Source organism: Setaria italica, chromosome VIII (assembly GCF_000263155.2).
Source record: "Setaria italica strain Yugu1 chromosome VIII, Setaria_italica_v2.0, whole genome shotgun sequence".
Classification (NCBI taxonomy): Eukaryota; Viridiplantae; Streptophyta; class Magnoliopsida; order Poales; family Poaceae; genus Setaria; species Setaria italica.
The window spans coordinates 24,188,111-24,203,384 of NC_028457.1; the positions used below are offsets into that span (position 1 = coordinate 24,188,111).

A 15,274-nucleotide genomic window follows, 5' to 3' on the forward strand; every position below is an offset into this window, starting at 1 on the left:
CCTTATCTCCAAATATCTCCATCTCCCTCGGTGGCGGAGAACTGGTGACTGCAAGGCGCAAGAGCAGCGTCGGCGGGTGGCCGGCGGGCGTGGGCGCCGGCGGGAGCGACGGAAGCGGCACGTGTGGGAGCGGCGGTGGCGTGGAAGGGGAAGCCTGCTCAGGCAGCGCGAGATGCCAGCGCGGGCGGCCTGCTCGGTTGTGGCCTATGGCGCAGCTGCAGATGGCCGTCGCCAGCAACGCGTTCAACCGGCGGGGCAGCCTCCGGCAGCGGCTGTGGCCTTATCTCTTTCCTCTCACACCTTATCTCTTTCTCCTGCAGGGAAGCTGCACCTGGGTCTTAGGTGGGCACAGGATGCCAGCGCGGGCACTCAGCGGGGTAGCCTCGGGCGGTGTGGGATGCCTGGCGGGCGGCTGGCTCGGGCGGCACGGGATGCCTGGAGCAGGTGGCCTGCTCAGGTGTGGCCTGCAGCACAGCTGCGGATGGCCATCGGTAGCAGCACATTCAGCCGGTGGGGCAGCATCGGGCGGTGGGTGCGGTCTTCCGTCTGACGGCGGGTGCAGGGCCAGCGGCGGTGCGACCGAATGCGGCAGCATGAGCAGCTACAACAATTTTTTTTATTTTTCCTAAAAATATCACTGCTGGTGGGCCTTCTAATCGCCCTCAATACAAATCATATCTTTGTTGGCAGGTGTCCACCCGCCAGCATAGAGACCATTTCTACTCGCAGCTTGCTGGGGGTGCCAGACCCGCCAGCAGAAATTGGTTTTGCTAGTGGAAATGTTTTCTAGCATAGTGTAGATTAAGTGTAACAGCTCTAATCTTGTATGGGCTAAGCATGTCATATGTCATCATTTGCATCATTAAGCATTAATCAAAGTTTCCTTAATAAAACTTGCTTTTGTTGAGGTCAACTTTTGACCTGCGGACAATCCGCCCTTTGGGGCCAGACGGTCCGCCGTTGCACGTCAGCACTTTGACTTCGGTCAAGCACAACCCCGGTAAACCCCTTTGCCACATCACCTACAAAAAGTCCACTCACTCCCGGATGGTCCACCAGTACACCCTGGTATGTGTCGCGAGCGCAGAACTTTTGTGCCACGTCATCCTCATGGACCCCACATGTCAGCCTGCTCGAGGACCGTCGGAGCTCAACGGTGACGAGCTGCACCAACTCGACATCATCTTCTTCCTTGGAGCTTGGAGTTTGGAGCTTACCCAAGATATTCCTCCTCTATCCCAAGACCTTCCCCAAGCTTCAAGTTAAGGATGACCCCAAGCTTCCTCAACACGCCCTACACCAACCTGCGTCACCTCACCGGAGTCCTACCAATCGCCAGTGAGCCATCCCCATCCCTGATTTATTCCCTATTGCCCTAGGTTTCAAATCCATGAAACCTTTACAGCGAAACCACCATTGATGACCTAGGTCTTTGAATCCATAATGTATGTCAAATCTATCTCCCTAGATAAATCTAGACACTCCCAAGAACCACAGAAACAAACCCTAACCCAAAGCAATGCCGTAGTCACCACTAGTGAACTCGGAAGAGAGCCGTGACGGCGGTGCGGAAGGTATGCTTGACACTAGCTAACGGTCCGCCAGTTGCACATCAAAAACCAACAGAAACCTTCCATTTCTGCTTCTCAAGTACTTTTTGTACTGCAAACAGTCCGCTGTTCAAGCACATGGCAAACCGAGTCTCTGCACATCTTTCCAACCTATGCTGATTTTGTACAACGGACGGTCTGCTATTATGGGGTGGATGGTCCGCCATTCATTTTTTAAAAACCATCTAGAATCTGCATAGTTTTAACAAAACGATTCCCACTTGACCAGAGGATGGTCCGACCAACAATCGATCGTTCAAACCGGATGGTCCGCCATTCCCAACATGCCGGACGGTCGCCACTTCCTGTCCAACATCAATAGTTTCGCACTCGAGTTACTTGCTTATGTATGCTACAACCAACTCTTGTATGTTTATCTAGCAATGCTAAAACATGCTTAATCATGTCATACTCATGTCATTGCAATTATTCATGGCATATTTACTTATCAAGCATCATTGCACTCGACCAAAACGCTGGAGTAAGAAGAGGAGGGTGAGCCCGAGCCGAAGCCCATTGCTGACGACGCTTCCTTTGTGAACCAAGGCAGGTGCCTAAGCATCTCTTAACCCTATTTTGGATCAATGATGTATGTGTGTCTTGTATGCGCATGAGTTATTGTTTAGCTCCTACTTAATGCATCCATCCTTGATCTAGAACAACTCTTCTAGGTTAGTATGCTTGTGTAGGTGTCACGAATTTAATCGGCTTATCCATGCTTATCTTCGATAGAAGTCGAGAGGTGGCAAGGTCACCACCACTCGTGAGTTATAGGATGCTTATTTAAATAATACTTAGTTAGCTATGAATGGATTAAAATTGAGCAACTATGAATGATGAATGGAACTTGAGCAAGAATGGTAGGGTCATGTTGAGATTGGAGCTCACTTTACTTAGTCTTGTTTAAGTAATTATGGCCCAATCATTATTGTTGTGATACTTGAGCAGTTTTTTGTACAAACCACATGCTTAATATGGGAATGGCAAGCCAAGTAGACATGTGATCGGCCGTGTTCAGTGCATCTATCCATTCCGACCGTTCGTTCATATGCAGTTGTGGGTATGTGAACGGTCGGGGGCATAAATCAACACTTATCCTCAGCCATGGGTATGGTCGTTAGTCTTGTGCCTTGTATGGGAAAAGTTGTACACCTATACAGGGTTATAATCTATTGCAATAGTTATGCTCTCGGACAAGCATGCTTATGTACTTGGACTTTAACATACAGTTACCGAATGGAGTTGATGGAAGATTGAGCTCATGTAAGGTCACATTTACTTATTACGATGACTTGATGCTTGACTTAGAGATCATGGATTGCCACCTCTTTTGCTTACTATAACTTGATCAAATGTAGATGCTTTTATGCAAATTTAATTACAACCACCATTCCTTGCTACTTAACCAGATGCATTCTCCTTGAGAGTTAGGCAAGTATATACCCTTACTTGGATAAGACCTGATGAGTATTTCTTTTACTCATGGTGCTGCCGTTAAGTTGTTGCAGGTGATCCGCATCCGAAGGCCGTCTTTGGGTACTTCTACCTGCGGATGGAGATGCGAGTGACAAGTAGATGGCCATAGCTATAAGAAGGGCACTATTGGCATATAGTCTTAACCTTCTTATTTTGTGTTGTATCATATGACGAGAGTGATGATAGAACTTCCCACTGCAAACTTTATGAACTTATTATGTTGCAAATTTGAAACCTTTTATGTAATGTGATGGGCTATGTATATAATGCTTATGTTGTGATGATGTTCATCTTGTTGTACATGTGAGCTATATATAAATCTTGAGCATGGCTCATGACAAATCTCAAGGATGACCAGAGATATCCTTATTTAAAGAATGATGACTTGATTAAATGAGTGTAACACTACTAGAAAATGACCTCTCGTTCCGAGGCTTAGTACCGGTCACTGTTGGACCCGGTACTAATGTTAGCATTAGTACCGGGTCCAAATTTGGGATTCTGGTCGGGGCCGGCGGCGGGGCGGCAGGGGTTGGGGCGGGGCTGGTGGGGCCGGGTGGGGATTTTTTTTTTAATTTTTTAATACCCTTTAGTACTGGCTAGGACTCATCTTCTGGTACCAAATTGCTAGTACCGATTGCGAAACCGGTACTAGAGTCGTTGTCTCTAGTAGTGTAACTTGGGGTTCCTCACATTAAGGAAATCAAATCCGACCTCAGCTCTCAGAAGTTTGAAAGCGTGGATGCACGAAATACTAGCCATGGCTTGTTGTTCAGCCCTAGGGCATGTTTGGTTGCTGGGAACAGTTTGCCACACTTAACTTTAGGCAAGTGTGGCATGAAAAAAGGTGCAGCTAAGAAATTTGAAGGCACACTTTGCCTTGCTAAAGGGAATCTTGCCTCTCTTTTTGTCTCTATGACATGTAGCGCAAAAAATCTTGCCAAAACCAAACATTTGCCAACTTGGTGGCTAGGAACCAAATAACCTTCTAAAGCTTGCGCTCATCCTTGAGGGGCTACAAGGGTCAAGGCAGAGTTCGCTCATCGTGTTCTATCGTAGCGGGGACACTCCTTTGCTACAAAAATCGGTAGTGACAAATCCTTGATGACAGATTGGGGTACGTAGCACATGGTGGAGCTTTAATGCACGTCTAAGCACAGCTGCTAATGCTAACTGAAATACCGTCAAAGGCATCAGTTAATGAAGCAAAGTCAATCTGGAGGCAAACAGGTTGAATCAGATGATCTTGATTGAAGCGGAATAGCCGTGTGATAGGTCGAGGATGAAAACGAGTATTCCACCTTAACAAAACTAGCATGGACTTCAAGAACTTACATATGCTATAGAACGTTCAGCACCTGATGACACAGATGTCAACTAACAAGTAGACGTCCCTCCGCAAAGATGCCACCATCTTATTCATGGACCCTTCCATGCCCGAACATGCCCTAGGACCATGAAAAAGTTGAGCCATCAGTGCTGGTGTATATACACTACGTGAAAAATGTTATAAAGATGACGGGCAAGTATCTTCATACGCAGCGGACAAGATACCTGTAACCAGAGATGAATCATCAATGTCTTGTAAAAAGTAATAGCCATGTTTGCCCATCACATTAGATGTTGCCGTTCACCTATAAGTTATCAAAAGCGACAGACTAAGATTACTGCCTATCACTTATAACTTAACAAAAGTAATTGGCGAATATCTTTACCCATCTTCATTTTATAATTCAAAATATATATATATATATAAAACGGTAGTTCAAATTTGATCTTTCTTTACTATAGTTTGGATGTAACTTCTAACTTATCCAAATGAGTAAAGTCATAAATAAAGGAGGAGGATGCTGGAGGCCATTGCCATGAGTTGGGGAAGAGGGGGCCAATGCTGCAATCTCAACTCACATGGGCGGACGAAGGAGGGCGGCACCACCGCATGTGTGGTCTACAGTGAAAGAGGGCTAAGTCATGAGGCCAAGCACGGAGCCCACAACCGTGGAGTGGCGGTTGCTAGGGGGAGGGGCGGTGGACCGCTGAGCTTGTCGATTTAGAAATGAAAGAATGCACAAATATATAGGTAAAGACAAAGGTGGGATCACAAACAAAACCCATCACCTTCTGCCAAGTTAAAGGTCGCAATCCTAGTTAAGGTGACATGGTGACGGGCCCTAAAAACGCATGCCACCTCATCAAAAAGGTGACAGACATGCTTTGGAGGCTACACAATGCATTTTCACGTAGCTTTGGGCCCGTAGTGATATGCAGGTAGGGCAAGATCAGATGATTTTGCTGTAGCGTCCTCTAGAGAAATTGTCTGACAAAGAACAATGTGGAGAGGTGCACTCAGCATGGTGTCCGTGGTAAACGCACATCGCAATGCACGCATATTACCAGATACTTTTTTTTAGTGGCATATTATCAGATATTAATGCTGTGAGGAGGAACGAAATATGATAGATTGTTTGATCGGAAATGTCCGACCTGTTGGATTCCACATTTACATATTTCATTAATGCGAAAGCTTACCCCTCTCTCTCCAATGGTGCTCTTGACGACGAGGACGAGCTTTGCTTGCATGCGCAAGAAGTCATGTTTGCATTCAACGTCCCCCTGGTCCTCAGGGAGGCAATCCAGCTCGGTCTCCTCGACACGCTATGCACGGCCGATGCTCCCCAGATCGCGGGCGAGCTTGCCGAGCAGATCAAGGCCGCAGACAAGGCCGAGGCGGCTGCCTCGGTGGATAGCATTCTCGGCTACCTCGCGTGCTTTAACATGGTGAGGTGCATGACCGAGAAAGGCGTAGATGACAAGGTTCTGGGGCGGTACCACGCCGGCGCCGCTGTGCCGGTGGCTCACCAAAAACGACAGCAAGGGGTCGCTGGGAACATTTGCCGTATTTCTAGGCGAACCAGACCACATATTACCCTGGTATCGGCATATTTTCCTCACTATAGCTGTCATTACTCATTACATGAATATTTTTGTTGAGAATTGAAAAAAAATTACCTCAATTAATACTTGACATTATGCACAAAGGCATCACATAGCCGAGACGGTGGTATCTGGTGGGCCGTCGTCCTTTGAGAGAACCCATGGGGTGCCGTTCTACGATCACTTGGGGAAGAACCAGCGGCTGAGCACGCTGTTCGACAAAGCTATGGCTGAGCACTCGGTGATTCTGGTCACAAAGATGCTGGAGCGTTTCAACGATTCGATGGCGTTCGGCAGCTTGTTGATGTTGGCGAGGGCAACGGCTCGACCCTGGAGATGATCGTCTCCCGTTAAAAGGACAGGGCGTCAACTTTGACCTGTCTCATGTTATATCTCAGGCCCATCTCTTCCAGGTAAGTGCCTGATAGTTATTTTAACCACTCCCGGAAACCTCAAATTTGCCGAGTGTTTTTAGTTTGCCGAGTGTTTTTTTGGCACTCGGCAAACAAGCTCTTTGCCAAGTGGCTACCTAAAAACACTCGGCAAAAAAGGGGTTTGCCGAGTGTCAAAAAAAAAATACTCAGCAAACAATTTGTTTGTCGACTGTTATACTCAAGACAATCGGCAAAGAAAAAAAAGAAAAAAATAATCCAACACCACCTGTAAAATCCCGCACCCGCCTCCCTCCCGCATCCCCCGCACCTGGCGTCGCAACCTCCGATTCCGGCCGCCACTCCTCCCCTCCGGCGCCAGCCGCCACCCTTCCCCTCCTCCCTCTCTGGCGCCGCCCACCGCCCCTCCCCTCCTCTCTCCGGATCCGGCCGCCCCCTCCTCCCACCGCCTTCGCCTTCCCCCGGCCTCCCTCCTTCCCCCGGCCTCCGCTGGATCCGCTACGTACCTCTCCGGATCCGGCGCAATCCGTCGTGGCCCCACGCTCCCCTCCTTCGGCCTGGGGCTCCGACGGCTGTGCGGGCGGTGGCGGCGGCGGGGGCCTCCCCTCTTGGATCTGGCGGCCCCTCCCCTCCCTAATCCGCCCGCAAGTCCACCGGAGGGAAGGCCCCCCGCAAGCAGCTCGCCACCAAGGTTCGTCCTTGTCTCCCTCTCTCGCGTTGTTCCCTTTCGATCTGCTCTGTTCTCGCCGAGTTTGGTTTGCAGGCGGCGAGGAAGTTCGTGCCGACGACCGGCGGCGTGAAGAAGAGCACGGAGCTCCTGATCCACAAGCTCCCGGCGATGATGAGCGTGGTGGAGGCTGCATGGTGGTGTGGCGACGGCGGCGTGGTTGTGTGGCGACGGGAAAGGGTGGCGGCGGCCGTAGAGTGCTGGCTTTTTTTGAAAATAAAGTTTGCCGAGTGCCCGACAAAAAATACTCGGTAAAAAAGTAATTTTGTCGACGGAAAGTTTGCCGAGTGCCAGATGCCGAGTGTAACACTCGGCAAACCTTTTGCTGAAAGTATTTTGGGCTGGCACTCGGCAAACAACCTGTGTCCCGTAGTGAACGTATTGCAGCTCGAATAACGTTTGGTATTGCAGGTCTGGAACATATAGCTGGGAACATGTATGACCGCGTACCCTCTGGAGATGTATAATTCTTTTGCAGGTCCGTTTAAACTGACTAAATGTCATCATCAACAAACACCCCCCCACCCACCCCTCTACGTGGCAGCAAACAGTGAGGTTATAGTCGAACCATAGACAATCTACTTCCGCACTCACTAATATATAAGTTTAAGGGAGCCCACCATGAATATGTAAATTATGCGGGTGTGGATTCTGACGGGATATTTGTACTTAAAACGACCGTCTGCAACTAAAAGTACAATTAGTCATTCCACCACCAGCGGATCGGAAAACAAGTTTGGTGGTGAAGATGAAGAACCAAAAAAGCCTAAGAATGGATGAAAAACAACAACAAAAAAGAGGCTGCTAGCCTCTAGCACCGATAGTAGAGGCCACCAGAGAGGCTAACAAGTTTACAACTATATTGAAGCTCTTCATGTCGTCCGTCATCACGCTATCATCCATAGCTCCACCTAGATGAATCCTCCCATTGGGGGTCAATGCGAAGTTGGTAGCCACCGCTAGGTTGTCAATAAGGGGACAATCGAAGACGTATGTGGTGCCTAACGAGAGACCATGGCGAGGGACCCCTAGCGCCAGCTTAAGATAGCCCGAAGTAGTTAAGGTCGTCAGGGCGCTTCGGGTGGTGTGCGGGATCAGGGACATAAACTTTGCCAGTTTAATTATAATACCGCTTCTGCTTTTTCACATGTCGCATTTGCTTTGTCGAAAGTTAAAATTGTCGAACTTTAACTAAATTTATAGAAAAATATGACATCTAGTATTAAATATGGCACATTAAAAATGTCACGACACCATTATCATAAATCAATGAGACGTGTTTAAAAAATAGGAGCGAGTATATAAGTAGGTACAGGCCGGTCACTGGTTAAAACTTTTTAATTTCGTTGCTGTCTGGTAACACAAACACTATTCATTATAATATTACAGCCAGTATAATACGCACCCAATTTAGCAAGCCGTACTACAGTTATGTGGTCAACACAATATTAATAATCAATACAAGCATGTGCAGTGGATTCTCCTTATGTTTACTGACGAACAATGCATCAAGTCACTGAAGAACTGCTACCAAGCTCTCCCCAAAGGCGGGAAGGTGATCGTGGTTGAAGGCCTCCTCCCGGAGACCCCAGATGCGAATTCTCTAGCTGCACGGGATGCATTCACCTTGGATATGTGTATGTTTGACCTTTTCAAGGCAAGGCAGAGGACCAAGAAGGATTACACCAAGCTTGCCCGTGAACTGGCTTCACTGGTGCAGTCCGAACAACCTACATATTCATGAACTTTTGCGCGATCGAGTTCACCAACTAGTCAATACCTATGCCACCATGGTCTTGAATATGAGCTCATAGCTTATAGCTCGCGTGTGTCAGTCTGTCATATAACATGTCTGTATTCCCATTTATTTCTTTACAGTGTTTCTATGAATAACGAACCAAATAGCATGTGTCACACTAGATAATATAATAGTCTTTTAGAACCGGCACATCACAAACGTTTCGCTCTGAACAGTGATGGCTACCTGTTGAAAAGAAAACAGGGCACCATATAGGGCAAAGTGAAGCCACTGTACACAGTGGAGCATTGAGTCTGCTCTTATGGGCCACAGCATAGCACACGCCACTGGTGCCCAGTGACCTACTGTGCGAGCAGCACGACGTGCTGCAAGGAGATCGGATGGCTATTGTATTGTAGATTCATGGTAGTAGTTCCAGCGATGCCTTTTCTATGAAGTGATTTTTCACTACTAGAAAAATAACTTCTCTTCCCGAGCTTTTGTACCGATTTGCTTTAGACTCGGTACTAATGTTAGCATTAGTATCGGGCCCAATGGATAGTCCCTGAAGCGCTCCCCGTAAACCCCTTTAATACCGGTTGGGGGCAACAACCGGTACTAAAGGGTGCACATTAGTACCGGTTGCTGCTTCACCCACCCTCTAGTACCGGTTGGTGGCAACAACCGGTACCGGTTGGTGCCTCAACCCGGTACTCATGTGGCACCCCGCTCCAGTACCGGGTTGGGGCCCCCAACCCGGTACTAGAGGGCTCCCCTTTAGTACCGGTTGTTATCCCCAACCAGTATTAATTTCCTTTCTATAAATACCCCTCTTTTTTCCTCAAGTCCGAGCCATCTCCTAGCTCGAGCTTCACTCTATCCATAGAGAAATAGGGGGAGGTGCTGCCGGATTTGTGACCAGTTATTCGGGATTTTACTCATTCAAGTATTCTAAAGGATAGAAACTTCATCCTCCCTTGATACATGGTTAGTATACTAAGTTTTATACTTTAGAGCTAGAGTATGTTTGTGATTTTTAGAATAACTTACAATAGGAAAAAAACATTTATATGAATGTGTTATTTCGAGCTCATATTTGTGATTTGTAAAATAAGATACAAATTTTTGGATGCTATAATTCATACTAGTCAAAGAAATTCATATCAGGTTAGATGAATAATTTCATAGTTTAGTACTTTTCAAATATGAGGTAAATAAATTATGGCTAATGTGAGCGAGATAAATTCTGGTACATAGAGATAATTACGTTATCAAATTGTAAGAAATAATGTTCATTTCTCGCTAATTCAATAATTTTTCTATATTCTCTAGATAACTGTAGCTCAAGCTTCACCCTATCCATAGCGCCATAGCGGAGGTGTTGCTGGATTTCTGACCATTTCTTGGGGAATTCACTCATTCAAGTGTTCTAAAGGTTAGAAACTCCATCCTCCCTTGATATATGGATAGTATACTTCAAAAACCAATCCATGTGTATATACTTAGAAAAATTAGATTAAATATTTCAAGTCATATGCTTATACTTCAAAATCAATCCATGTGTATATACTTAGAAAAGTTAGATTAAGTATTTCAATTGATATGCTTATAATTCAAAAACTAATCCATGTGTATATACTTAGAAAAATTAGATTAAGTATTTCAATTCATATGCTTGTACTTCAAAAACAAATTCATGTGTATACACTTAGAAAAATTAGATTAAGTATTTCAATTCTTATGCTTATACTTCAAAAATGAATTCATGTGTGTATATACTCAGAAAAATTAGATTAAGTATTTCAATTCATTTGCTTATACTTCAAAAAATAATTCACGTGTATATACTTAGAAAAATTAGATTAAGTATTTCAATTCATATGCTTATACTTCAAAAACTAATTCATGTGTATATATATAAAAAATTTGATTAAGTATTTAAATTCTTATGCTTATACTTCAAAAACCAATTCATGTGTAATATTTTGTAGATGGATCGGTAATGGACATACAACGCAGATAAACGTTCCATGGAGTACATTAATAGCTTGTGTGGTTTTCTCAATCAGGCAGAATCCAACAAACCGTCGTCCAGTTTCATTTGTTGTCCATGCAAAAATTGCAAAAATTAGAAGGATTACTCATCCAGAAAGACTATTGACACCCACTATACAGTTCTAGATTCATGCCTAACTATTTTGATTGGACCAAGCATAGGGAAAGAGGAGTTATGATGGATGATGATGATAAAGAAGAAGATGACAACATTCCTTCAAGGAAGTGCCTTTGCAGATGCTCCAATGGGCGATGCTGAAGAAGAGATTGGCGAGGCAGAAGGTCCTCTCGATGATCTAGGTCAGGTGTTGTGAGATGCAAAGGAACACTGCGAGAATGTGAAGGAGTCAAAAGTGTTTGAGCATATGTTAGATGATCATAAGAAATTGTTGTACCCAGATTGCAAACAGGGGCACAAAAAGTTGGGTACCACACTGGAAATGCTACAATGGAAGGTAAAAAATGAAGTTTCTCACAAGGGTTTTGATGAGTTAACAAAAATCATAAAGAACATGCTTCCGAGGGGGATGAATTGCCATCCTCAACGTACGAAGCAAAAACTGTTGTTTGCCCTCTGGGTTTGGAGGTACAAAAGATACATGCATGTCGTAATGATTGTATCCTCTATCGGGGAAAGGAATACGAGAAATTGGAGACTTATCCAGTGTGCAAAGCGCTGCGTTATAAGATCAGGTGAGATGACCCTGGTGATATTGAAGGGCAAGCCATCAAGAAGAAAGTTCCTGTGAAGGTAATGTGTTATTTCCCTATAGTACCACGGTTGAAGTGTTTGTTCAGAAACAAGGCACATGCAAAGTTGATGCACTGATGGGTCCCAGTGGAGAACAATTGATACGGAATTTCCCGAGTTTGAAAAGGATGCAAGAAACATACGATTTGGTTTAAGTACAGATGGATTCAAACCATTCGGAGAGTTCAATAGTGGTCATAGCACTTGGGCTGTGACCTTATGTATGTTCAACCTACCGCCATGGTTGTGCATGAAGCGGAAGTTCATTATGATGGCGATAATTATCCAAGGTCCAAAACAACCTAGCAACGACATTGACATTTACCTAATACTGTTGGTTGATGAACTTCTATTGTTATGGAGGAAGAAGGTGTACATGTGTAGGATGAGGACAAAAAGGAGACTTTTAATTTACGAGGATTGTTGTTCGTAACCATCAATGATTGGCCAACGCTTGGTAATCTGTCCGGATAGTCAAACAAGGGATTTCGAGCCTGCACACATTGTTCAGATAATACTTGCAGCATGTATTTGAAGCATTGTTAGAAGGCCGTGTATACGGGTCATCATCAATTTCTTCCTGCTAAGCACCTTATAGGAAAGAAAGGGAAGCATTTTGAAGAGGAGGAAGAAAAACGTACTAAGCCCATTCACCGTAATGGTAAACGTGTATTTTCTATGATAAAGGATGTGAGGGTAGTCTTTGCAAAGGCTCTGGTAGCCAACCTATTCCGAACAACCGGGACAGACATGCACCCATGTGGAAGAAGAAGTCTATATTTTGGGAGCTACCTTATTGGGAAGTCCTTCAGGTTCGTAATGCAGTTGATGTGATGCACTTGATGAAAAATCTTTGCATGAACGTGCTTGACTTCCTGGTACATATGGAAAGGCAAAAGATACAATTGAAGCATGTCGGAACCTGAAATGTATGAAACAATGAGATGCCCTACATCCGGAAAAGAGAGATAATGAGTATTACTTACATCCTACCAGTTACACTCTCAGTAAGGAAGAGAAGGAAAGCATGTTTGAGTGCTTGAATAGTATCAAGGTCCCATCAGGCTACTCCTTGAATATAAAGGAATTAATAAATTTTATATAGAAGAAATTCGTAAATCTAAAGGCCCATGACTGTCATGTCTTGATGAAACAATTGCTGCCTGTTGCACTGAGGGGTATTCTTCTAGAGAATGTGAGAATGGTAATCATGAAGCTATGTGCATTACTAAACAAAATTTCTCAAAAGGCAATCCATCCAAACAATCTACTAAAGCTGCAGAATGACGTGGTGCAATGCCTTGTCAGCTTTGAGATGGTCTTCCCATCTTCCTTCTTTAATATCATGACCTAACTTCTAGTCCACATTGTTGAAGAGTTTTTTATCCTCGATCCTGTATTTCTACACAATATGTTCCCTCTCAAGAGGTTTATGGCAATTCTTAAGAAGTATGTTCGTAACCGTGCTTGTCCGGAAGGAAGCATCGCAAAGGGATATGGAACAGAGGAGGTCATTGAGTTTTGTGTTGACTTTATGGATGACCTGAGTTCGATTGGAGTTCCTATATCACACCATGAGGGGAGACTGAAGGGAAAGGGCACACTAAGGAGGAAAGCTTGGATGGATATTGATGAGGATACATTTCGTAAAGTACACTTCACCGTCCTGTAGCAATCATCCCTGGTCGCTCCATATATGGACCAGCATAGGGCTAATGTATGGTCCTCAAACCAATGGAAGACTGAGGCCTAGATTACACGTCATCACATTGACACTTTCACCTCTTGGTTGCAGCAGCAACGACTAATGGGTGATGACACGATTGAAGAACAACTAGCATCATTGGCTAGGGGTCCATCTATCTCAGTATCGATATTCCAAGGATACGAGATAAATGGGTACACATTTTACACCAGAGCCCAAGATCAAAAGACCACAAACCAAAATAGTGGTGTCCGTATCGATGCAATAGACAACAATGGAAGAAAAGATAGATACTATGGTGTCATTGAGGAGATATGGGAACTCGACTATGGACCTTTGAAAATCCTTCTGTTTCCATGCCAATGGGTGAAACTTACTCGAGGAGGCATAACGACAGACAATTATGGGATGAAAATAGTGGACCTGAACAAGATTGGATACAGAGACGAACCATTCGTCCTAGCCAATGACATGACTCGAGTTTTTTACGTGAAGGACATGGCAAGCAAACCAATAAGAAAGGGTGTTAATAAGTCAGATGATCAGCCAAAGCGCCACATAGTTCTTCCAGGGAAAAAATCATTGGAGTGGAGGACAAGACTGACATTTCAGAAGATTATGATCACTTCGATGATCTTCCTCCATTTTCAGTCGAGATTGACCCAAGCATCCTATTAGCCAAAGAGGATACTCCATACTTACACCGCGATCACAACCAAGGGACGTTCATTAAGAGGAGGGTTATTAACGTTCCATTAGATGATGTTGTGTAATGTATTTAACAATTATATTGTATTTTTGGTTATCAACAAAGGAATTAATGTAATGGTGTTGGTTACCATTAGGTTTCTCAACCTTTTCAGTTTCAACATTCATCTTTTTTATGGTCCTCGACTATAGTTTCATCTGATGCTCCAATCTTGTCTTTCTTTGTTTCACTATTTTTGGATACTTTGGTCAATGGAGTAAAGGGAGGTGAAACTTTTAGTTGTAGAGTTAAATTGTCTGCTCAATTCATCGCTCTGCATTTGACGTCGCTTAAGGACATTGCTCTGCATTTGACCTTGCTTAAAGACTTGGCTTTGCATTTGACCTTGCTCAAGGACATATCTCTGCATCTGGCCTCGAATTGACGGTACCACTCTCCATTTCTCCAAATGTCTTGACCATAACTGTTAAAATACCACGTCAAATCGCACTCAAGACCTCTCACCAACTTGTCCACCACTTTCCAAGGCAAATCAGCCAAACCCCTTGTTATATTCCACCTCTTGTTATGGATGTATATACCCTTTGATAACTTTTCCTCTTCAATGGACACAAGTCTTCCCTTTAGATAATATACCATCGGACCATGAAGAGGAAGATGCGATCAATAGCTGGAGCTTACAGATCCAGTTTGCAATGGGGGAATCTGGCGGAGGGAGGGAGGTAGGGAATCAAAAGCTAGGGTTTGTATCCGGGGCAAGAGGAAGATGAAAGTGGGGAAAGCATAAGGGTTGAGGAGGGGGAACTTATCTTGACCCCGACACGCATCGAAGCCGGGGTGAGAGGAAGACGTGAACTACTCCTACGTAAAGTAACTAGAAAACGCTGCTCCAACTTCCAAGCACTATTTGCATAAAATCTCACCCTATTAAATAAGAACAAATTTTTGCATGGTTAAAATATTAAATATTTCAATTTTTAAAGCATATTTAAATATTATTTAATAATTTTACGTATAATTAAACAAGTACATGATTAAGTCATGGTAAACATGTTAAGAACGCTACAGATACTATTCTTCTAAATTTTTGCATGGTCAAAAAATCTATTTTTTTGAATTTTAAAGTTAATATAAGTATTATGACCATTATAACCTATTACTAAGTTAAAATTAATAA

At 44.3% G+C, this 15,274-nt stretch overlaps 1 pseudogene; it reads left to right on the forward strand.

The window, feature by feature from the left end:
- Positions 1-5,561: 5,561 nt before the first annotated feature.
- Positions 5,562-8,912, forward strand: LOC101781450 (annotated as a pseudogene).
- Positions 8,913-15,274: the final 6,362 nt, after the last annotated feature.